Below are 26,346 nucleotides of genomic sequence, written 5' to 3'. Positions count from 1 at the left end.
CTAGTGGTTAGAGCAGCGCGCTTGCACTCAGAGAAGGTTGCAGGTACCGATCCCCACTGCCTGCACTCTGGGTCCCTGAGCAAGACCCTTAACCCCAGATTGCTCCCCAGGCGCCGCACATGGCAGCCCACTGCTCCCCAAGGGTGATGGGTTAAAAGCAGAGAACACATTTCATTGTAATGTATGTTTCAATGACAATAAAGATGATATTATTATTATAATTATTAATGAGATGCAATCATGACCATGCCAAAAAGTATGACCTACTGGATGTCTTCCCTCAGGCTTCCCTAATGTGATTGGTGCCATAGGCTGCACACACATCCCCATCAAGCCCCCCCCCCCAGGCCCAAATGAAGGGGATTCTATAAACCCAAAGGGGGTTCAATTCAATTCAATTTTATTTATATAGCGCCAAATCATGAAACATGTCATCTCAAGGCACTTTACAAAGTCAAGTTCAATCATATTATACAGATTGGGTCAGATTATACAGATTGGTCAAAAATTTCCTATATAAGGAAACCAGTTGATTGCATCAAAGTCCCGACAAGCAGCATTCACTCCTGGGGAACCGTAGAGCCACAGGAAGAGTCATCTGCATTGTACATGGCTTTGCTGCAATCCCTCATACTGAGCAAGCATGAAGCGACAGTGGGAAGAAAAACCACCCATTAACGGGAAAAAAAAACCTCCGGCAGAACCGGGCTCAGTATGAACGGTCATCTGCCTCGACCGACTGGGGTTACAGAAGACAGAACAGAGACACAACAAGAGAAACAAAAAAGCACAGAAGCACACATTGATCTAGTAATCTGTTCTACATTAGATGGTAGTAGCAGGTGAGTCGTCTTCTCTGGATGATGTCAAAGTTAACAGAACGCCAGACCAGGTGTACCTACTATGAAGAGAAAAGAGAGAGAACAGAAAGTTAAAGCAGAAATGACAACACATAATGCATAATTGAAGAACAGTAGAACTCAATATAGTGAGAAAATTAGATCCTGATATACTCCAGTAACCTAAGCCTATAGCAGTAAAACTATAAAGGTAGCTGAGAGTAACATGAGTCACTAGTTATAATTTTTGTCAAAAAGAAAAGTTTTAAGCCTAGTCTTAAAAGTAGACAGGGTGTCTGCCTCACGGACCAAAACTGGGAGTTGGTTCCACAGGAGAGGAGCCTGATAGCTAAAGGATCTGCCTCCCATTCTACTTTTAGAGACTCTAGGAACCACCAGCAGACCTGCGGTCTGAGAGCGAAGTGCTCTGTTAGGAACATACGGGGTAATCAGAGCTCTGATATATGATGGAGCTTGATTATTAAGGGCTTTATACGTTAGAAGAAGAATTTTAAATTCTATTCTTGATTTAACAGGAAGCCAATGAAGGGAAGCTAAAATTGGAGAAATATGATCCCTCTTGTTGATTTTCATCAGAACTCTTGCTGCAGCATTTTGGATCAGCTGAAGGCTTTGAACTGCATTTTGTGGACTTCCTGATAGTAAAGAATTACAATAGTCCAGCCTTGAAGTAACAAATGCATGGACCAGTTTTTCAGCATCACTCCTGGACAGAATGTTTCTAATTTTGGCGATATTCCGGAGGTGAAAAAAGGAAACTCTGGAAACCTGTTTAATATGGGATTTAAATGACATGTCTTGGTCAAAAATAACACCAAGATTTTTTACTTTATTACCAGAGGCCAGGTTAATGCCACCCAGATTAAGTGATTGGTTAAGAAGTTTATTTTTTGAGGACTCTGGCCCAAAGATTAAAACTTCGGTCTTGTCAGAATTTAGATGCAGGAAATTTAAAGTCATCCAGCTTTTGATGTCATCAAGACATGACTGCAGTCGAAGTAATTGATTGGATTCATCAGGATTTATGGATAAATATAGCTGAGTATCATCAGCATAACAGTGGAAATTAATCCCATGCTGTCTGATAATTTTGCCAATCGGAAGCATATATATAGTAAAGAGAATTGGTCCAAGGACTGAACCCTGTGGTACTCCACAGGTGACCCTAGAGTTTGAGGAAGATTTATTATTAACATGAACAAATTGGAATCTGTCTGACAGATAAGATTTAAACCAGCCTAATGCTTTCCCCTTAATCCCTACAGTATGTTCAAGTCTTTGTAGGAGAATATTGTGATCAACTGTATCAAACGCAGCACTGAGATCTAACAGGACAAGTATAGACACAAGTCCATTATCTGAGGCCATGAGAATATCATTAGTGACCTTCACCAGAGCTGTTTCAGTGCTATGATGAGCTCTGAAGCCTGACTGAAACTCCTCAAGTAGGTCATTACTTTGTAAATGTTCACAAAGTTGATTAGCAACTACTTTCTCAAGAATTTTAGATAAGAAAAGAAGATTAGATATAGGTCTGTAATTTACTAACTCATCTTGATCAAGAGAAGGTTTCTTAAGTAAAGGTTTAATAACAGCTACTTTCAAAACCTGTGGTACATATCCATTTACTAAGGATAGATTAATCATGTCTAAAATAGTGCCACTGATCAAAGGGAATATCTCCTTAAACAACTTGGTTGGGATTGGGTCTAACATACAGGTAGAAGGTTTAGATGAAGCTAAAATTTTAGATAGCTCAGAAAGCTCTACTGCTTCTAAACAGTTCAAACACTGCGCAGATTCTAAAGATTCCTCCAATGCTGCCTCACTTACTGAGGACGAGGTAATCATGTTTGGGAGGATGCCAATTATTTTATTTTTAATGGCATCAATTTTATTTATGAAGAATCCCATAAAATCATTACTACTAAGAGCTAAGGGAATGGATGGATCAACAGAGCTGTGGCTCTGGGTAAGTTTGGCAACTGTACTAAAGAGAAATCTAGGATTATTTTTATTCTCTTCAATTAATGATGAAAAATATGCTGCTCTAACTCTGCGGAGGGTCTTGTTATACAACAATAGTCTGTCCCTCCAGATTAAGTAGGATTCCTCTTGGTGTGTAGAGCGCCATTTTCTCTCCAATTTCCTAACATTGTGCTTCAAGGAACGCAGCTCTGAATTAAACCAAGGAGCCAGCTTCCTGTGAATAATCACCTTCTTTTTCAAGGGAGCTACATTGTCTAATGCAGAACGCAATGAGGAAGTCACATTGTTAGCAAAGGTATCGATTTGTGAATGGGAAGAAACAGCAATGCTGCCATCTACAGGGCATTTCTGCAATACTGAGGATATTAAGAAGGGGACAGACTCTTTAAGTTTTGATACAGCATTATCCGATAAAAATCTACTATAATGGAACCCTCTTTTGGGGGTGGAGAATTCAGTTAGATTAAACTCAAATGTTATTAAAAATGATCAGACAGGACAGGGTTGTGAGAGAATACTGTTAATTCTTCACAATCAATGCCATATGTCAGAACAAGGTCTAAAGTATGGAGCCGAGAGTGCGTCGGTTTATGCACATTTTGAACAAAACCAATTGAATCTAGGATAGTTTTAAAGGCTACACTAAGGTTATCACATTCAGTGTCAACATGGATGTTAAAATCACCCACTATAATAACCTTATCAGTATTTAACACCAAATCAGATAAGAAATCTGACAACTCATCCAAAAACTGAGTGTAAGGGCCTGGTGGACGATACAAAACAACAAACAGAAGAGGTTTTATTGCTTTGCAGTTTGGATGAGGGAAACTGAGGGTTAAATGTTCAAAAGAACTGTAATTATTAGTTGGCCTGGGACTAATTAATAAATCAGACTGAAAGATAGTTGCCACTCCTCCTCCTCTTCCCACAGATCTGGGAATGTGGAAATTTGAATAACTGGAGGGGGTTGACTCATTTATACTAACGTAGTCCTCTTGTAGCCAGGTTTCTGTGAGACAAAACAAATCAATCTGATTATCAGAAATCAATTCATTAACTAACAAAGTCTTTGGAGGGAGAGACCTTATATTTAATAGACCACATTTTATTATTTTATTTTTAGGTTCAAGGTGAACCATATTGATTTTTATTAGGTTTTTATGATTTGTTCCTTTTAGATCAGTTTTTGATCTGTTAAGTTTTGGCCGTGGGAAAGACACCGTCTCAATAGGATAATGGGTGGGTAACAGTACAGAAGCTGCAGAGAGGTGTGTTAAACTACGGCTCTGCTTCCTGGTCTGGACCCTGGGTTGTCAGCATTTAGGAGAACTAATAAATCCGGCCAGATTCCTAGAAAGAAGAGCTGCACCATCCAAAGTAGGATGGATGCCGTCTCTCCGGATCAGACCAGGTTTTCCCCAGAAAGTTCTCCAGTTATCAATGTAGCCCACGTCGTTTTCTGGACACCACCTAGACAACCAGCGGTTGAATGATGACATGCGGCTAAACATGTCATCACTGGTCAGATCAGGCAGGGGACCAGAGAAAATTACAGAGTCCGACATAGTTTTAGCAAACTCACAAACCGAAGCAACACCAACTTTGGTGACCTCTGATCGGCGTGACCGGGTGTCATTACCGCCAGCGTGAATAACAATTTTGCGGTATTTACGCTTATCCTTAGCCAGTAGTTTTAGGTAGGATTCTATGTCGCCTGTTCTGGCCCCTGGTAGGCATTTAACTATGGTCCCTGGTTTCTTTAGTGCCACATTTCTCATTATGGAGCTGCCAATAATTAAGGTCGGCTCCTCGGCGAGATTGTCGCTCAGAGGGGAAAATTTATTAGAAACGCAGATGGGTTGGTGGTGATCTGGGGTCTGTAATCTAGAGCTATGCTTCCTACGAACTGTCACCCAGCCAGCCTGGTTACCAGGCTGCTCGGGTGCTACTGCTTTAGGTTCGCTACGTGAAGTTACTCTATGCGGCTCCGCGCTAGCAAAAGAGCGGCTATCAGCTGGTTTTTCAACAGCACGGAGCCGGGTCTCCAATTCTGACACCCTCGCCTCCAAAGCTACAAAAACACTACATTTATTACATGTACCATCATCACTAAAGGAGGCAGAGGAATAACTGAACATCTGACACAGAGAGCAGCAGATAGGAGACTTAGTCAGAGCCGGAGAAGCCATTATGAGGCTAAGGCTTGGCTAGCGCTAGGCTAACGCTAGGCTAAAGCTAGGCTAACGCCCTATTATCACGCCAAAGAACAAACCGTGTGAAACACGAGGAGTTCCCAAACGTGATGAGCAGCCACAGACAATGTTTTAAAAGTGCTTATGTTTGGAAACAGATGTTACAGCAAAGAGGTTTAAAGATAAAAAGCGAGAGAGCCTGGAGCAAAGCTCCGTCGTTCACACAGCAACAACAGGAAGTGACGCAATACGCCTTACCGCAAACAGGAAGTCCGGGTTCACAGTGTAAATGTGCAGGTAAGTTACTATACAATTTATAATATTCCAGATTAGCATTATATGACATTAAAAAAGGAATGGAATCAAAAAGTATGCAGTTGACTGACTGAAATCTCTTAGATGGTGTGTGACTCTATGCATCTGATTAGAAAATGGCCAGGATCAGTGCATGACTCAGTGCATAGCCTCAGTCTCCTGCTTGGAGACAGAGGCTATGCCTGCAGGCAGTACTTTATGACGTCCTTCCCTGACCCAAAGCCTGGACCACAAACCCGTTACAATGCAGCTCTAGCCAGGACAAGGACACGCACTGAAATGAGCTTTATGCAACTAAAGGAGAGATTTCAGTGTCTGAAAAGTCTGAGGGTTGCACCTGACAGGGCCTGGGACATTATTGTAGCATGTGCCATAGTGTTTAACATTACCACCATCAGAAAGGACAGGATCCCTGTGGTGGGGGTGCAGCCTGATGGTGACCTCCAGCCAGAGCACTTGGACCAACCTGTGGCAGAGCTGCACGGGGCAGAATTGTGGAAAACTGTTTTTGAATGTTTAATAAAAGACAAATATGCTTAGTTCCAGTTTTATTTAAACAATTCTTTATAAAGAACAGCCAGCAGGTCATCTTTTACCTGCAATAAGAGATATTTATGTAAAGTCAGCAATACTACTATGTGTCAAATGGTGCATTAGAACTAGGTCCTTTTGAAGCAACTCGATCTGTAGAGCAATTTTTCTCTTTCAAGTTGTCGAGTTCAATTTCTCCTCTTAATTTGTGCTTTTTCAGGTCAAAATACTTCATTTTTTGTATCAATTAAACCATTTATATAGGGAACGGATGTCACCCTGTGTCATTTTGTGAAAGAAAAAGGGTCAAAACATGCCTCATGCAACAAAAGTAAAAAGTTAAAGTACAACTCTGTCCACCTCTGTATCAGTTCTTTGTGCAGACTCTTCTTCAAGCCTTTCTGGAGGTCCTTCTCCAGCTATGGACTCCTGAAACTCACATTGCAGACAGAAAGAAGTTGCACTAGTATATAGACATTAGTGTAAAGTTATTTATGCTCTTACAGGTTCTTCCTCCAATGGACAGTCATCTGAGTGGGTTTCTTCACTGTTCTGTGCAGTGGAAATAAATGGGAATTACAAAGTGCTACAGTTTCTTCCCTTTATGCAAGTTATAAAAAGTACAGGGGAGATTGTCGTTGTAATTAACTACACTGTAAAAAGTATAATGTGATCATTAACTCATAGCAACATACTTTATATTAACTAAAAGTTTAGAAGTTTTCTCCTTTAAAAAATGGTTGAAATGACTGTACCCCCCCCCCCCCCCCCCCCAGCGGTCTTCATGTAACCCAAGGACCAGCTCCTCTTCTGGGGTAAAGCTGGGGCCCAATCTTTGCGCCCCTGCCACAGAGAAAAGGGACGCTAATCTAATCGCCCAAAACGGAGAAAGTTTTTGTGTGGTAGTGAACCGAGGAATCTCTGGCAGCATTTTAGCATATCGTACTTAACATGTTTAAAATAGTTTATTTATGAGATGCGACCCAAGGTGGAGTTGATCCCACTACCTTGATTTCATCTGCCTCTTTCCAGTTCCTCCGCCGTTTAATATAGTCCCTCATAGGAGTTAATAGTTATGGTTCATTGGATATAATACATAGCAAGGCCAGTGAAGCTCAAATGACGTCAAACAGCCCTTTTAAATGAGTAATAATATAAATATAGGTATATGTAAATAAAATGTAAATAATTTAATAAACAGAGCCATAACATATAGATGTTTGATAAACATCTATATAATAATGTAAACTTATTTTGACCGTTTAAGCCCAGTACCTCTGTAGTAGTGTAACTGCATTTATATTAGCTTTTGATATTGAAATTGCAGCAGTCCTAAAATCACCCAGGGACATCAGAGCTGCTGTGATGAGCAGCCACCTGCCCTCCATTTGGCTGGACAGGGCGCTGCAGGGAAGACGGCACAGGAGGAGGCAGAGGACTGTGGCTGAGGCGCTGACGTAGATCTCCTAGGCTGGATGTGGATGGTGCAGAGGAAGAGGGGCTGGAGGCCTGCTGGACGCTGCTGTGTTCTGGATCATAGAGGACGGCCACGCTCAGGTCCTCAGCTTCCTCCTCCACAAAGCCTTCATCATCATCAGCTCCACCAGCCCATCCTCTTCCTCTGGGTTCTCTATAAGGGTCAGTGAGCGAGCAGACTGACTGTAAAGGTTCTCCATCCCAGAAGTCTCTGACCTGCTTTAGACTTTGTTTATTCATCAGGAAGAATAAAAACATCTTTTCCCACTAAATGTGCTGCTTCTCTTTCTGTCCTTTTAAAACGGAGGATTCCTTTTAGCGCTGCATGTCAGTGTTGGTTGGTGGAAAGACGTCGGCATCAGCAAACCATGGATGCATTTCCAGAGAAACCACTGTCCCGGTTTATTCTCCTGCAACACGTCTGAGTTAACATGAATCATCTTCCTGCGTCTCCAAGGAGGCTGCTAGCTCCTCCAAGGTTCTCTGGAGGATCTTGGGGCTGAGTGGCTCCATGGCCTCCCTCTCAGCGCTGCTGTAGATCCTCAGCTCACAGTTTCCTCTCACTGCTTCCTCCATGCGGTCCTGGTTCCAGCATCACACCTTCCAGGAGGTGGGCCTGGAAGTGGGCGTCGCTGGCACTGCTCCCTGCAGGTAAACCAAGAAGATGACTTTTACTCTCTGCTTTACAACAACAACATTACAGAAAGAATCAGCCATTTAGGTGGAGGTGGAAGGACTCCAAGGAGGTGGAGCCACCAGCACAGCGCTAGCAGCAGAGGTCCACACCAGCCTTCTTCAGTGTCCCTGTCTTCAGGTCCAGAGAGAAGCCCTCTGGGTCCTGAATACAGGCCATGTGTCTCTGCTGCTCCTTCCAGACCTGCTGAATGTTCTCATGGTCCACCAGTGGTCCTCCCACAGTCTCCCTCCCCTTCTCACTGTCCATCTCATCAATCAGGGCCTTGGTCCTCCTGGAGGTCTCCTCTGCTCCCCTCGTCCTCTTGCAGCAGTGCAGAGCCACCTCCCTCCTGGTGATCATCTGGTCCAGGACCTTCTCAGAGACTGGACCTCCTCCCTGGGCCAGAAGCTGCCCCTGCTTGGCCAGCCTAAGAGCAGCAACATCAGCCAGATCAGCTCAGAGACGCTCCTGGACAGAGTTCATGTCCTCTGTTAGACTTAGACGAAGAACAACTTCTATTTAGCTGGAGTTGTTTTAGTTCTACCCCTATTTTAGGCAACAAAATGCTAATTTGGCCACTTTAGTATTAATATTGAGTAAACCTAATGTAACATTTATTCCTTACATCCTTTGACTTTAATGAGATTCTCTCCTACATGGAGTTTTGCACACATGGAAATAGAGCAGACCTGTTCCTTTGGCAGCAATTTGAAATGAAGATGAAAATTATTAGTTAATAAATCTACAAAGAAGATGAAGACTTCACCTGGAGAGTGGAGCCATGAATACGCCATAGAGCTGATGAAGCTCCTTCCACTCAGCCAACATGGCCCTGACCTGTGACTGTGGGCTGCAGCAGTCCCGCTCCACATCCATCATGGCAGGAGGTGCCACTGCTGCCTCCCTGCAGCGCCTCATAACACCTGCCGCCATGGGCCACAGTCCACGGCCCTCTGCTGCTGTCAGGACCCACACCAGAACCTGGCCGTGCTCCTTGCCCACATTGGTGCACCATCCAGCACTGATGGCAGCTGCACCGTCCAGCACTGATGGCAGCTGCACCGTCCAGCACTGATGGCAGCTGCACCGTCCAGCACTGATGGCAGCTGCACCGTCCAGCACTGATGGCAGCTGCACCATCCAGCACTGATGGCAGCTGCACCGTCCAGCACTGATGGCAGCTGCACCATCCAGCACTGATGGCAGCTGCACCATCCAGCACTGATGGCAGCTGTCCATCCAGCACTGATGGCAGCTGTCCATCCAGCACTGATGGCAGCTGCACCGTCCAGCACTGATGGCAGCTGTCCATCCAGCACTGATGGCAGCTGCACCATCCAGCACTGATGGCAGCTGTCCATCCAGCACTGATGGCAGCTGCACCATCCAGCACTGATGGCAGCTGCACCATCCAGCACTGATGGCAGCTGTCCATCCAGCACTGATGGCAGCTGCACCGTCCAGCACTGATGGCAGCTGCACCGTCCAGCACTGATGGCAGCTGCACCGTCCAGCACTGATGGCAGCTGTCCATCCAGCACTGATGGCAGCTGCACCATCCAGCACTGATGGCAGCTGCACCATCCAGCACTGATGGCAGCTGCACCCCCCACTTTATTGCTAACCTATGTAAAAAATCTATAGAAGCAATTACAATCATTCATATATGTGATGTTTTTACCTTTCTGGTGAAGTCCATCTGGAGCACGGAGCCAAAGACAGACGTTATTCTGGCCTTTACCTCAGGCAGCCGTGACAGGACGTCCCTGGAGCCACTGGGGTTTAGGGAGGGGGGGGGGGCAGAGAAGAGTGGTGGCTCCACCAGACAGGAGCCACTTGGGTTTAGGGAGGGGGGGGGGGGCAGAGAACAGTGGCGGCTCCACCAGACAGGAGTCAGTGAAGGCCTCACAGGCAGCAAAGTAGTCCAGCGTGGGGCAGGTCCATGCTGCGCTCTGCTCCTCTTGCAGCTTCTCATGAAGCTGCGTGACGCTGTTACCCTGAGTTCTCCCCCGCATCAGGATGACCACTCGGTAGTCACATGGGTCGCTACGCTACAGACAGGAAAAGAGCTCTGCTCAGTGTTTATTAAAGCCATGCAGGACATTTTCCACCATTTAGTTTACTACAGCACAAGCATATTATACAACATTGCTGTTATCATTAATGTGAAAAACAAGACACATATAGACAGTAATCCTATGCGAAGGTGGGTTTTGCTTGATGAGAAAAATCTTCATCAAATAACCTTTGCTTCTCTATTTTTGGTTTACAGCATCTGATCAGCCTTTGTGTTTCATGTTCCACCAATAAAACACACAATAATGTAATAAATAATGCGTCCTATTAATAATGTAATAAAGCTCACGTATCTACAATAAACTATCATGTTTATTCAAAAGACATCTCTCCGCTTCATTATTTTTTCTTCAGGCTTGCATTATGTTACGCGTACATCTAGGCTTTTATTTTGAAATATTTTCCTGCACTTCCGGGCCAGCCGTGAAACAGTCTTCGTCTTTCAATCTGAAGAAGAAAATGGAAAAAAGAATTGGCGAAATCGGAAAAGACCGACCAAGGTACTTTTTATCAGTTTGATTAAACGGTATAATTCAACATAGAAAAAACAGAAAAACGGCCGTTTTCTCCTTTTTTGTTTTGTGGAACAAAACAAAAAAGGAGAAAACGATTTGTTTTCCCGTTTTGTGGTTTCTGCACATAAAACCAAAATCCATTAAACGGCTTGATTTTGTTTTGTTTTTTGTGTTCGCCCCCAAAACGGAAATACCATTCAATTTTCAGTTTCAGAAGGGGGCGTGGCTTTCAAGTCCGCCGGTCCGGTGCCCTTCAAAATAAAGGCATGGCATGGAGAAACTTTCGTTGTATTTTCTGCCCTCATCGAAACTTCTGTGTTTTAAATTAAAGCAGGTCTAATACATATATAAATATATACATATATTTAGATGTAATATATATTTATAATTTTTATAGCTACAGGGTTTACTCGGAATAAAGTCATCTATTGGGTGTGTTGTGAAATTTTTTATTGATACATGTAACGCTGATCATATCTTTTCTCTGGGTGCCCCTGCATATTTCCCGTGTGAAAGAAGCTCTCATGCTCACAGATTCACTATTGTGTTTCCTCATCCAAGGACACAGAGAAGAGTTGAGTTAGATAGGAACTGGATCGTACCAGTGGCTGCACTCCTCTGAAGATAACTCCCACTTTCTTTGTTAACCCAGAATGTATAAAAGTTAGTGTGTTCTTTTTCTCATTGCTCTGTTTTCCTGACTGCGTTAGGGGACAGAGACATTCAAACGCTCATGCTTTTGAATTAAAATAACTTAAAGACAAACGATGCATCTTTTGTTTTCATGAGTGGTGTGCTCACTTAATTGATAATTATTAATATCCATAACAAGTGTCAGAGAGATTTAACTGCGACAGGACAGACATGGCAAATTTGACACTCAGGACAGGTATTTTAAATGACCAGCAGATGTCGCTGTTCATTAATGTGACAGTTAATCACCATATCCAGCGTATTTTAACACCTCATAGTCAATAAATGGAACATTTATGAAACGGTGTGTTGTGTGTGGAACTTTATTTTTGTGGGGGAGAATTTTTTTAGATATATATCTGGGAAAACAGCCAATATAAACAGGAGTGAGGTAGAAAAAATAATAGATTGATCTCTCTCTCTCTCTCTCTCTCTCTCTCTCTCTATATATATATATATATATATATATATATATATATATATATATATATATATATATATATATATATCTTCATTGTATATATGAAGATTCACTGTATATAACTGAATGCACATTCCCTACTCTGCACCTTCTTGTATGAGCCGATGTGACGAGTGAATTTCTCCATTGTGAGATCAATAAAGACTATCTTATCTTATCTTATCTTTTATATATATATATATATATATATATATATATATATATATATATATATATATATATATATATATATCTCCTTCATGGCCCTTCTTCAAGGACCTCCTTCATGAACTTCCGTCATGGACCTCCTTCATGTACCTCCTTCATGGACCTCCTTCATGGACCTCCTCATACACCTCCTTCATGGACCTCCTTCATGTACCTCCTTCATGGACCTCCTTCATGGACCTCCTCATACACCTCCTTCATGGCCCTCCTTCATGGACCTCCTTCATGAACTTCCGTCATGGACCTCCTTCATGGACCTCCTTCATGTACCTCCTTCATGGACCTCCTTCATGGACCTCCTTCATACACCTCCTTCATGGACCTCCCTCATGAACCTCCTTCATGGACCTCCTTCATGGACCTCCTTCATGTACCTCCTTCATGGACCTCCTCATACACCTCCTTCATGGCCCTCCTTCATGGACCTCCTTCATGAACTTCCGTCATGGACCTCCTTCATGGACCTCCTTCATGGACCTCCTTCATGGACCTCCTTCATGAACTTCCGTCATGGACCTCCTTCATGGACCTCCTTCATACACCTCCTTCATGGACCTCCCTCATGAACCTCCTTCATGGACCTCCTTCATGGACCTCCTTCATGTACCTCCTTCATGGACCTCCTCATACACCTCCTTCATGGACCTCCTTCATGTACCTCCTTCATGGACCTCCTTCATGGACCTCCCTCATACACCTCCTTCATGGACCTCCTTCATGGACCTCCTCATACACCTCCTTCATGGACCTCCTTCATGTACCTCCTTCATGGACCTCCTCATACACCTCCTTCATGGACCTCCTTCATGTACCTCCTTCATGGACCTCCTTCATGGACCTCCTCATACACCTCCTTCATGGACCTCCTTCATGAACTTCCGTCATGGACCTCCTTCATGTACCTCCTTCATGGACCTCCTTCATGGACCTCCCTCATACACCTCCTTCATGGACCTCCTTCATGTACCTCCTTCATGGACCTCCTTCATGGACCTCCCTCATGAACCTCCTTCATGGACCTCCTTCATGTACCTCCTTCATGGACCTCCTTCATGAACCTCCTTCATACACCTCCTTCATGGACCTCCTTCATACACCTCCTTCATGGACCTCCCTCATGAACCTCCTTCATGGACCTCCTTCATGGACCTCCTTCATGTACCTCCTTCATGGACCTCCTTCATGGACCTCCTTCATACACCTCCTTCATGGACCTCCCTCATGAACCTCCTTCATACACCTCCTTCATGGACCTCCTTCATACACCTCCTTCATGGACCTCCCTCATGAACCTCCTTCATGGACCTCCTTCATGGACCTCCTTCATGTACCTCCTTCATGGACCTCCTTCATGGACCTCCTTCATACACCTCCTTCATGGACCTCCCTCATGAACCTCCTTCATGGACCTCCTTCATGTACCTCCTTCATGGACCTCCTTCATGTACCTCCTTCATGGACCTCCTTCATGGACCTGCCCTTGAAGTCACCAAACTCCACCATCAAACATCCAGAGTCAGCGCTCCTCTGGGCCTCCTGGAGCAAGGCCTGCTTCTTCTGCTACACCTCCACAGCCTCCCCTATCTCCCTGATCTGGGAGGCGTACCTGAGGAACAGGTGTTTGCTGGCCCACAGCGGCTCCTCCCTCTCCTCCTCCCCCAGGATGCTGCTGACCAGCTACACCGCGTAGCCCAGGGAGTTCTCCAGCAGCCAGCGGAACCTCTGGTTCTGCTGTTCTCCTAACTGGATCTTCCAGTGAGCCAGAACCAGGAACTGGTCACCAGGATCTCCTCCGTTCTGCCTGACAAAGCCAGCGGCCTCGGCCAGAACCTCCCCCTTAAGCCGGTTCCTCCCTGCCTCCACCATCTCACTCCTATCTGCCTCCTCAGTCGCCCCATCAGGAGTCGACCCTGAGGAGTTCTGGGAACACGGGATACGCATAGATGATCTAAAAGGAGAGCAGCAGAAACACGATGTTGGAAATATCATTAGAAATGTGAAACCATCATTACTCTGGATTTCTAGCTCAATTTTTACAATCAGCATTCAACAAACTTACAAATGAGCAGCAGCATTTATTTACTATTTACTGATGCTAGAAAGCAGCACCAAGTATTAAATATTGTACAATCAGTTTTAGCTCTTTTGTTCTACACACACTGCAAATAAAAGCACTTTGTTTTAGGCGGGAGTTTAACAAAATTAATTATTTTAGGATATTAAACATTTTTGCAATAAATGTATTAAAAACAAAAATAACACTTGGTATTGTAGTAACTAGATTATACCAAGTGTAATTTCTATTTGTTTTTAAAACCACGCTATTTTAGGCGGGAATTCAAGAAAATAAATGATATTAGGATATTAAATTATTTTTGTAATCAATCTATATAAGAAAAAAGAAACATTTGTTAATATAATTGGTGTTACATGTTGGTATAATGTTATTGCTACAACACCAAGTGTAATTTATATGTATTTTCTCAGCAGGAGGTTGCCTGCATTTATGATAATCCATAAATTATGATCATAACTGTAATGTGAATAGCGCTAAACGGGCTGGTATTCAGCGGGGGTGGGGGGGGCGGATGGCTGCATTATTACAGCAGCAGCACATCGCCATCAAGTTTGATCAAGATGCAAACTTGATCACATTTATGTAAAACAATATTATTACTGTATGAATAAAGCTCAGCGGTCGCTCTACAAGCTAGCGACAGACACAGCGGTTAAAAGTGAGACGTCACACAAAGAGTTTCTATCAGTCTGCCTTCTTTGCAGCATGCTGGGGATTTGTAATAAACAAAGAGAGAATATTTATATATATTCAAAACTTAGCGCTCGTCAAAGTAGTCCAGACAGTTGTCAACGAAATGATGACGTCAGAAATGTTCCTCCCAGCGCTGATGAAGGATCCGTCTGCTGGAAGGCCATTGGTCAACAGTAAGCCAGCAGCTGGGCAGGTGATTGGCTGAGCGCCGCCTGAGGGCGCGCAGCGATTGGCTGGGGTGGCCTTACTTTGCTGGTAGTTCAGGAGGCAGCAGTGTGGTGGTGCAGGACCTCCACCTGTTTTTTTTATTTCAGCCTTTTTCTTGGTGGCTGTTATAAACAGACAAACATAATTTAACAGTGACTTTTAAAAAGAGGAAGAAGTTGCTTTTTAAAATACAGTATAATAAGTAAAGGCTACCATTTTGTAGAATATTCTTGTATTTCACTTTTACTTGTCCACATGTTCTAGTGGGTCCCGTGGAGGCTCTGATATAAAAGAACAAAGTAAATATGAAATTATTAAAATGCAAAAATACATACTGTAGAAAGTGATTTAGTATTTACACATTATTTTGTCTGCTGCTTTTTGCCAGCCCTCTCTCCTGGCTTTAACAGATTTTGAGGTGTTTTAATTAATGACTCAAATTCATCATAACCTTCCAAGCTCTTGTTCTGCTGGGAGAAAAACTGTGGGCGTTCTTTGGCCATGCTGAACAGCCAATAGCAGCGCTGCTGATCAATGTTTCTACTATCGATACATTTCCCCTTTTAAACAAACGTATGAACGCGCAGTTGTCTCAGATAACTCAATCCAGCCATTCTAATCATAAACAACAGGTGTGTTGGAAGAACCCAATTAGCCGGATCAGGATTAGCCGGATGAAATCATCTTTGATGTGTCTTTGATCTCGGATGTTTTAAGCAACGTAGGAAGAACGGATGCCTGGTGTTGGTGACTGGGTGTAAATCTCTGTTTATCTGCTAAATGCATGGAGGAGCAGCCAAAGCTCAGCGCTTATGTTCATCTGTCTCTGCTTGAGGTGAAACAGGCAAAGTTTCTCTGCTCCTTTAAACTCTTTCACTCTGCAGGGAGTGAAGCTGAAGCTCTGGTTTAGTGTCTCCTCTTTAAATCTGATGTGTAGCTTGAACATAACTACCACGTTAAACTCTGACTTTACTGCAGTGCTTTGGGCTTCAGATAAATCTTCTTATGCCAACGAATGGAAGCATTTGAACATTTTGTCTGATCAGCAGTAAATGCTGTGAAACCTGACTGATGGAACCACTGCAGATGACTTACGTTGTCCTTCACGTGTGTCTGATGGACCTGACTGACTCCTGGAGCCGTTCTCATTCAATACGTTGATAGAATCTTTGCAGAATCAGCTGATCAATGCAGCACAGACACCTTCAAAGTGCTTAAAGATCTCTATGAAAAAGGCCATAAGGTCTAAAATCTAAATGCAGGCTGTCCAGGAGGAAGTCACATCTCTGGGCCGTGTTCTCTCACATAAAGCAGATCAAAGCGGTTCTAAACATCCATAAAATCATGCCAAAGAACCAGATGATGTCCTTTCTGGGTGTGACAGGATACTGCAGGGCTCACATGCCAACTACTGCGAGTTTGAATCCCTGCTGGCTGCTTTAATCCACGCTCTGGCAGCTGCTGGTAAAATGCCAGAAGTCCTTTCTCTGCTCTGAAAGCAGCCTTGTCCTCTGTGATGCCACCAATCATAGCCAGAGGCTGACTGGAACTTCAGAGACTATCATGATCCTGCTGACATCATCTGGTGGAAACTAAAGCCTCAGACTGAAGGGAAAATGAGAAATGACCGTTGTTATGTCTGATCCACAGCTCCTGATAACCAACCGTTGTTAGAACCTGTTCTACTGACACTGCCTGGACTACAGCCACTTCTTCCCTAGTCATCAACCTGACAGCTTAGTGGAGACCCTTTCTCCCTGCTAAAGAATTAATAAGACCCAACAGATAAATCTGTAAGTTTTCTGACTAAGTTAACGTGTTCATCACAGGAACTCTTTCCAGGTTTGCAGGTAGCAGGAATCCAGCAGAGATCCAGACACCTGTGCAGCGCAGGAAGAATCCACACCTCATTTTCTGGTTGTAAAGTTATCACACCTGCTTCATGTGACCCATAGAAATCCCTCCTGCAGTCATGTGTGCTTAGATCTGACCCTCATTCCAGCTCCAAGGCGCCCCCTGGCGGCCAGACCTTGTAACAACCTGATTCATTTCTCCTTAATGGACTCAGTCTGGCTGAATCAGTGTCAGAAGTGACCTGAACAGGAGACGTATTGGTGGGAGGTTTTTATTCTGAGTTCTTTAAAAGGCCAGCTGCCTGGTTCCGTCAGAGGAGCAGAGGGTCAGCTGGGTCACCTGGTGAGAAGGTGAGGCTGCAGAGGAGGAACCACACCTGAACCACCAGGTTCTGGTGGTTCTGGTCCACTCCCCACCACCTGGTGGCGCTGGAGCAGCAACAAACCACCAGCAGCTGCTCTTTGTTTGCTGCTGCATGACTCCACAGCTTCCAGCCTCCAGAACCAACCAGGATCCAGTCCAGCAGACTGAGTGCTGGATCCGCTCTAGAACCAGAAAAGCGTGACTCCCCCACGGCTCGGAGCTGGAAGCTTTACCGGGTCTGTCTGGGAGTCTGAGGTTCAGTTCCGACAGGGTGGTGGTCTGAGAGCACAGCTGGACCTGAGCTGGTTCGGTTCTGCACCTGTTGGGGCTCAGGTAAGGACGGTTCTGGTGCAGTTGTGGTTCAGGTAGTGCAGGGAAGGCCACAAATTAGACACTAGGGGGCGCTGAAGTGTTATTTTCCAGAGTTTAATGGTTCGGTTCAAAGCGGCGTTGCTGGGTTTGACAAGAGAACCAGAACACGCTGCATCTCTGTGGTTTGACCCGACAAGAACCCACCCAGCCTGCCTCTGCTCCTCTGACAGCGGCTATAGGTCCCCAGCTAATTAGCTTCGCGCTTACATGGTGCATTACGGTAAGTAGAGCTGACCTTCCAGGAAAAAAAGAGAAATTAAACTTAACCTTCAGAAACTGGAAATCTATGAAATAAACTATTGTAACCAGAATAAATATTTCATCATTTTACTTTAGATATAAAAAAGCAAGTAGAGTTTATCATAATGCTAATATAAGATATAGAGTGCAACTCCCTTTGTTGCAAATTACAACAAGCATAAAAAGCAATGCTAGTGTAATGCCGGTTCAGACGTGACGACTGCATTTCCCATGATGCAATGTGTTCAAAATGGCCACCAACTCCCATCATGCAACACTGCCCTAAAATGGTCGCCGCCCTAACAACGGAGTGGAGAGATAATGTTACCAGGGAAAATGTATTTATTGCGATCACGCACGACAATCTCCCTTCTTCCCTGGCACACCGCCAACCTGAGAAGTCACACAGCTGTTTTACTCCAAACTCCCCCCCCCCCCACCCCCCCACGCCACGTGCTCGAGTTTCCCGCTGGACCGAGATTTTTCGAAGCTGACTTTATTCCTGCTTTGGACGCAGGAGGTCGACTTAAAAAGTACTTTTGTGTTCAATCTAATTCACAGTTGCCTGGTTATTCAGAATTCAGAGCTACCTCCTATCTGAGTTAACGTCTGATATTAATACAGAGACATTAACAGGGGATGGGTGATAAGGAATAAGGAATTAAACTCTAATTGCAGTTATATTGGGGTTCTCACAGTCTGCAGGATAAACCACATCAGTTAAAATCCGACCAGATCATTTATTCCAGTATAAACGAGTTCATAACAGCTAAATAATTAATGCATTAGTAGTATAAATCATTACAAGCTTCTAGCTAACATCATCACCATTTGAACTATATTTTGTTATAGCCGAATTTTGAGTTGAATGACTTATTACTTAAATTATAATAGCAAATTATAATTAATAATAATAAGCACATTCAAACAGCTTCTGGCATAACATATTGGTCGGTTTCTAAAATGAACTGAACCCAGAACCAGAACCTTCATTAATCCCAAAGAGAAACGTGTAGATCAGGAGTTCCTGCAGGCAGGAAGGTTCTCCTGCAGAGATCTGGAGAACCACTGACTGAAGATGGAACGGAGAATGGAGTGTTCTTCCTGTTCTACAACGATGATGTCATCAAACATCATCTGATCCAGGTTCCCTTCAGAGACTGACCTTCATCACCACGGGTATGAATATTTATGAGCCCCACGAACTGGACCTGAGTCATTCTGGATGTTGGCCGTCAGAACTAAACCCAGTCTGTAGGTCAACGGATTTGTTCCATCAGAGGTTCTCCTCTGCAGTCTTCACCTGTTCCTCTGCTGGAAACTCCAAAAAAAGGTAAAAAACCTGGAAACCAGCCAACCACTGCAGACTTCCTGGATGAGGTCAAGAGTCGTCTGCATTGTACATGGCTTTGCTGCAATTCCTCATACTGAGCAAGCATGAAGCGACAGTGGGAAGAGAAACTCCCCATTAACGGGAAGGAAAACCTCCAGCAGAACCGGGCTCGGTATGAACGGTCATCTGCCTCGACCGACTGGGGTTACAGAAGACAGAGCAGAGACACAACAAGAGAAACAAAAAAGCACAGAAGCACACATTGATCTAGTAATCTGTTCTACATTAGATGGTAGTAGCGGGTGATCTGTCTTCTCTGGATGATGTCACAGTTAACAGAACGCCAGACCAGGTGTACCTACTATGAAGAAAAAAGAGAGAGAGCAAACAGTTAAAGCAGAAATGACAACAGATAATGCATAATTGAAGAACAGTAGAAATCAGTAGAGTGAGAGAAATAGACCCTGATGTCCTCCAGCAGCCTAAGCCTATAGCAGCATAACTATAGAGGTAGCTCAGGGTAACATGAGCCACTCTGACTAGAAGCTTTGTCACAAAGTAAAGTTTTAAGATTAGTCTTAAAAGTAGACGGGGTGTCTGCCTCACGGACCAAAACTGGGAGTTGGTTCCACAGGAGAGGAGCCTGATAGCTAAAGGATCTGCCTCCCATTCTACTTTTAGAGACTCTAGGAACCACCAGCAGACCTGCAGTCTGAGAGCGAAGTGCTCTGTTAGGAACATACAGGGTAATCAGAGCTCTGATATATGATGGAGCTTGATTATTAAGGGCTTTATACGTTAGAAGGAGAATTTTAAATTCAGGAAGCCAATGAAGGGAAGCTAAAACAGGAGAAATATGATCCCGCTTGTTGATTTTCATCAGAACTCTTGCTGCAGCATTTTGGATCAGTTGAATGCTGCTTGTCGGGACTTTGATGCAATCAACTGGTTTCCTTATATAGGACATTTTTGACCAATCTGTATAATCTGACCCAATCTGTATAATATGATTGAACTTGACTTTGTAAAGTGCCTTGAGATGACATGTTTCATGATTTGGCGCTATATAAATAAAATTGAATTGAATTGAATGATGACATCACACCGCCTCAGCACTAGTATATTAGCCAGTTTAACACTGCGCTAATTTAGTGTTGATCCGTTGCTGCTTAGTTATGACGCGCTGAGCGGCTAATGTTGTACCTGTTGTTCGCTTGTCAAATGAATTCCAGCGATCTTCTTCTTTGTGTCCAAAAACTGTTTCAGGCAGATGAACCATTATGAAGGTCTCCATTTATTCCATCACAGCAACATTGGTTCACAATGACTCCACCACAGCGGTCAGAAACTTGGATGCCCTTCCGGGTTCAACACCTGTCAACTACCCGTCACCTCTTGGTTTACCTTTAAAGTGATGAATGATCCTTTGGCACCTTCTTCTGTTCATCTGATGTACAACTGGGTTCTTGTCTATTAAAGGGTCCAGCCGTTTTCTCCTTTAAGACATACTTCAGCCTTAGGTACCAGGCCACTGCTCTTTTAAGTCTTCTCCAATCTGAAAAATGTGCAATAAGCTGGTCAGTAGGTGCAGGAGTGTCAAGGCCAATGATGTTAACTGCAGCCTCCTTCTTAATCTCTTTGTCGCCAACATCCAATTCTACATCAATCACCCCTTTAGGCCACTTTTCTTCATCTTTCCACAAGAACTCTGGTCCATCCAACCACGTCCTGGTTTTCATGAAGTCTGAAACTTTCATTCCACGAGACACATAATCAGCTGGATTTTCTTTTGTTCCGACATGATTCCACTGAGTAGGTTCTGACAAATTTCTGATGGTTGCAATTCTATTTGCACACAAACGTGTAAAAGCGCCTGTCTTCATTATTGATGTATTTTAACACAGATGTGCTATCAGTCCAGAACGCTGTTTTTTCCAGATAGATATTCAGCTCTGCTTTGACCATAGCATCCATCTTCACAGCTAAGACAGCAGCTGAAAGTTCCAGCCTGGGAATGGTGATAATTACTCTGGCCTTCCCCATCAGGAAAGCAACATGAATGATGTTTTCATAATTTATCATACGAATGTACACAACAGTTCCATATCCAGTTTCACTAGCATCTGAAAAGTGGTGTAATTGTGCATTCTTTATGGCTCCAAACCCAACAGGTTTAATGCAGCGGTCGACACTAAAGGTAGACAGTAGCTCTAGCTCCTCCAACCATCTTCTCCATTTGTGTAAAATGTCTTGTGGCAGTGCATCATCCCAGCCACAGCTTCTTTTACACAGTTCCTGCTGCATCAGTTTTGCTTGTAATGTCTCTGGTGCCAGGAAACCCAGTGGGTCATACACAGAACTATTCACAGATAACATTCCACGCCTGGTCAGGGCTTGCTGCTTCAGCTTCATCTTAAACTGGAAGGCATCAGTCTCCACACACCACTGCAGACCCAAAGCTCTTTCCATTGGAAGCTTATCGATATCCAGATCCAACATCTTCAAATCTTTAGCTCTTCTGCATGAAATGATGTTATTCATAAACTCCACATCCTCCTGGTGAAAGTTCTGATTAAACTTGAATCTTTTCCTGAGACTTTGTATTCTCTGTTTGGCTACTGTAAAATTGTAGGTAAACAGACATCCAGTCTTTTAATGGCAGGTTCAAGCAATACTTCCCATCCTGCATTGCTGCAGATGTTTCCATAATATTGAGAAACTTTTGATCTTCTCTGGACATTTCTTGTTTATCAGCTGATCCTTCACAGAAATCATGATCATACTGGCTCTTGAGCAGTTCCTCCAGCTTGCTCGCTGAAATTCTGTTGACTGTTACAGGTGAGTCTTCTTGTACACCACTGCTACAGCTTTATATATATATATATATATATATATATATATATATATATATATATATATATATATATATATATATATTTATTTATATTCAATTCAATTTCAATTCAATTTTATTTATATAGCGCCAAATCATGAAACATGTCATCTCAAGGCACTTTACAAAATCAAGTTCAATCATATTATACAGATTGGGTCAGATTATACAGATTGGTCAAAAATGTCCTATATAAGGAAACCAGTTGATTGCATCAAAGTCCCGACAAGCAGCATTCACTCCTGGAGAACCGTAGATCCACAGGGAGAGTCGTCTGCATTGTACATGGCTTTGCTGCAATCCCTCATACTGAGCAAGCATGAAGCGACAGTGGGAAGAAAAACCACCCATTAGCGGGAAGGAAAACCTCCGGCAGAACCGGGCTCAGTATGAACGGTCATCTGCCTCGACCGACTGGGGGTTACAGAAGACAGAGCAGAGACACAACAAGAGAGACAAAAAAGCACAGGAGCACAAATTGATCTAGTAATCTGTTCTACATTAGATGGTAGTAGCGGGTGAGCCGTCTTCTCTGGATGATGTCACAGTTAACAGAACGCCAGACCAGGTGTACCTACTATGAAGAAAAAGAGAGAGAGCAAAAAGTTAAAAGCTGAAATGACGACAGACATTTCAATGTAATACAATGCAAAACTGGAGAACAGTAGAAATCAGTAGAGTGAGAAAATTAGACCCTGATGTCCTCCAGCAGCCTAAGCCTATAGCAGCACAACTATAGAGATAGCTCAGGGTAACATGAGCCACTCTGACTATAAGCTTTGTCACAAAGGAAAGTTTTAAGCCTAGTCTTAAAAGTAGACGGGGTGTCTGCCTCACGGACCAAAACTGGGAGTTGGTTCCACAGGAGAGGAGCCTGATAGCTAAAGGATCTGCCTCCCATTCTACTTTTAGAGACTCTAGGAACCACCAGCAGACCTGCGGTCTGAGAGCGAAGTGCTCTGTTAGGAACATACGGGGTAATCAGAGCTCTGATATATGATGGAGCTTGATTATTAAGGGCTTTATACGTTAGAAGAAGAATTTTAAATTCTATTCTTGATTTAACAGGAAGCCAATGAAGGGAAGCTAAAATTGGAGAAATATGATCCCTCTTGTTGATTTTCATCAGAACTCTTGCTGCAGCATTTTGGATCAGCTGAAGGCTTTGAACTGCATTTTGTGGACTTCCTGATAGTAAAGAATTACAATAGTCCAGCCTTGAAGTAACAAATGCATGGACCAGTTTTTCAGCATCACTCCTGGACAGAATGTTTCTAATTTTGGCGATATTCCGGAGGTGAAAAAAGGAAACTCTGGAAATCTGTTTAATATGGGATTTAAATGACATGTCTTGGTCAAAAATAACACCAAGATTTTTTACTTTATTACCAGAGGCCAAGTTAATGCCATCCAGATTAAGTGATTGGTTAAGAAGTTTATTTTTTGAGGACTCTGGTCCAAAGATTACAACTTCTGTCTTGTCAGAATTTAGATGCAGGAAATTTAAAGTCATCCAGCTTTTGATGTCATCAAGACATGACTGCAGTCGAAGTAATTGATTGGATTCATCAGGATTTATGGATAAATATAGCTGAGTATCATCAGCATAACAGTGGAAATTAATCCCATGCTGTCTGATAATTTTGCCAATCGGAAGCATATATATAGTAAAGAGAATTGGTCCAAGGACTGAACCCTGTGGTACTCCACAAGTGACCCTAGAGTTTGAGGAAGATTTATTATTAACATGAACAAACTGGAATCTGTCCGACAGATCAGATTTAAACCAGCCTAATGCTTTCCCCTTAATCCCTACAGTATGCTCAAGTCTTTGTAGGAGAATATTGTGATCAACTGTATCAAATGCAGCACTGAGATCTAACAGGACAAGTATAGACACAAGTCCATTATCTGAGGCCATGAGAATATCATTGGTGACCTTCACCAGAGCTGTTTCAGTGCTATATATACTGTAACGAATTGCTGTAAAAACTACAGCATGAGAATACAGCCATGAGGCTGGGTTTTGAAAATACAGCTCTTAGCTGTAATCTGGAAACAATATCGAATTTGATTGGACCGTTGGATCACGGGCATAACTGTAAAATTTAAATATACAGTTGCATTGTGGGAAATGAACGGCCGGAGACCAATGTTCGCGGGGTAGACGCGGACGAACGCGCACAAGCGCGGACGCAAATAATGGAGAAAATGATCAATGATAGCCTGGTATATTATTTGGAAAGGAATCAATATATATCTAAATGGCAAAGTGGTTTCAGAAAAGGAAGGAATCCCATGGATCCATCTTTGTGCTTAGAACATGAAATTAGAAAAGCACAAATAAATAAAGAAAGTGTAGTGGCTGTGTTCTTTGATATTGAGAAAGCGTACGATATGATGTGGAGGGAAGGATTAATGATCAAACAAGTGGATATTAAAGGTAGAGTATATAGGTGGATAAAAGATTTTTTAAGTGAAAGGAAAATACAGGTTAGAGTAGGAAGGAGTTATTCGTCAAAATATTTTATTGAAAATGGGTTATTGAAAATGGGTGAGAGGTCAAAATACTGATTATATTGTGAAGAAATTACAAAAAGCTATTAATAAGATAGAAGATTGGTCATATAAATGGGGATTCAAACTTTCAGTGGAAAAATCAAAAACTGTGTTTTTTACTCGGAAAAAAAATCAATAGTATGGTGAAGGTTAAATTATATAATCAAGATATAGAAAGGGTTAAAAATGTTACATTTCTTGGTTTATGGTTTGATGATAGAATTACATGGACATTTCATATTCAGACAATTATTGATAAGTGCAAAAAAGTTTTGAATGTTATGAGATGCTTAGTTGGTCATGAATGGGGAGCAGACATAACTGCTTTAAAGGCTATTTATACAGGGTAATAAGATCAGCAATAGACTATGGTAGTGTGGTTTATGGATCAGCAGCAAGTACATCACTTAAAAAGTTAGAGGGTATACAAACACAAGCGTTAAGGTTAATTACAGGAGCATTTAAAACAACATCTATTGTAGCATTGCAAGTTGAAACTGGGGAAATGCCACTGGAAATCAGGAGAACACAACTGTTGCTAAATTACTGGATTCGTTTACAGGGACATGGTCAAAATCATCCTACAAAAGAAATATTGCAGCCGTGTTGGGAAAGGGAGAGGAGACAAACAGGAAGTTTTGGATGGATAGTGGGAGAAAAACTAAAAGAACTTGAATTAGATCAAATTAAATGTAGTCCAACAGTACCGTTATCAGCAATCCCTCCCTGGCTCATACCTGAAACAACAGTAGATTTGTCATGGTTGGAAAAGAAAAAAGAAGGTAATATTAATCATAAACTCATACAGATATATGTCAATAGTTATTATGGTTATATTCAAATATATACAGATGCATCTAAAAATGTGAATGATAGGTTAGGTATTGCATTTTATGTTCCATATTTCAATATTAAAGTACATACGAGAATAAATAATGAATTATCAGTATATACAGGAGAATTATTAGCAATATTATTAGCATTACAATGGATAGAGGAAGTAAGACCACTAAGATCAATTATATGTTCAGATTCGAGTTCAGCTTTACTTAGTATACAAAATCATTTTTCAGATAGTAGATTAGATATATTAATTGAAATACAGCAAATTCTATATCAAATTCAAATGATGGGTATTAGTGTTATATTTATTTGGGTACCAGCACATATAGGGATTAATGGAAATGAAATCGCAGATAAAATTGCTAAGGAAGCATCAAAAAATAGAACTATTGATATGATGATTAATTTAAGTAAGACAGAAATTAAAAGTATCATTAAACAAAGAATGAAGGAAAGGTGGCAAAAACAATGGGAAGAAGAAAGGAGAGGAAGATGGCTGTATAGGATTCAACGGAAAGTCGGAGAAATGAGGATAGCAGAAGGAATCAGTAGAGAGGAAACAGTTATTTCAAGACTTAGATTTGGACATACAGGATTAAATAAAACACTATTCAAAATAGGGAAGCATATGTCGGGCAAATGTGAATATTGTGAACAAGATGAAACAGTAGAACATGTAGTGATGTTTTGTAAGAAATATGAAGAGGAAAGAAGGATTTTGGTTAGAGATCTTAATAAGGAGAAAATTAAATTTGATATAATAGATATTCTGCAGAAAAAGTCAAAAAATAAATGTTATCAATATTTATTTAAATATTTAATAATAACAGGAATAATTAGGAGGATTTAGTATTTGTAAATTTAGTATTATAGATATAGATATATAGATACATAAATA

At 42.4% G+C, this 26,346-nt stretch overlaps 1 protein-coding gene across 1 annotated transcript in view; it reads left to right on the top strand.

The window, feature by feature from the left end:
• The window catches only part of LOC118560258 (protein NLRC3-like), a 492,641-nt gene that overhangs the window by 214,302 nt on the left and 251,993 nt on the right, over positions 1-26,346 (top strand). The gene's annotated exons all lie outside the window — the stretch shown is intronic.

The sequence above is a fragment of the Fundulus heteroclitus genome, unplaced genomic scaffold (genome assembly GCF_011125445.2).
Source record: "Fundulus heteroclitus isolate FHET01 unplaced genomic scaffold, MU-UCD_Fhet_4.1 scaffold_41, whole genome shotgun sequence".
Classification (NCBI taxonomy): domain Eukaryota; kingdom Metazoa; phylum Chordata; class Actinopteri; order Cyprinodontiformes; family Fundulidae; genus Fundulus; species Fundulus heteroclitus.
This window is presented reverse-complemented; position numbering and strand designations above follow the sequence as displayed.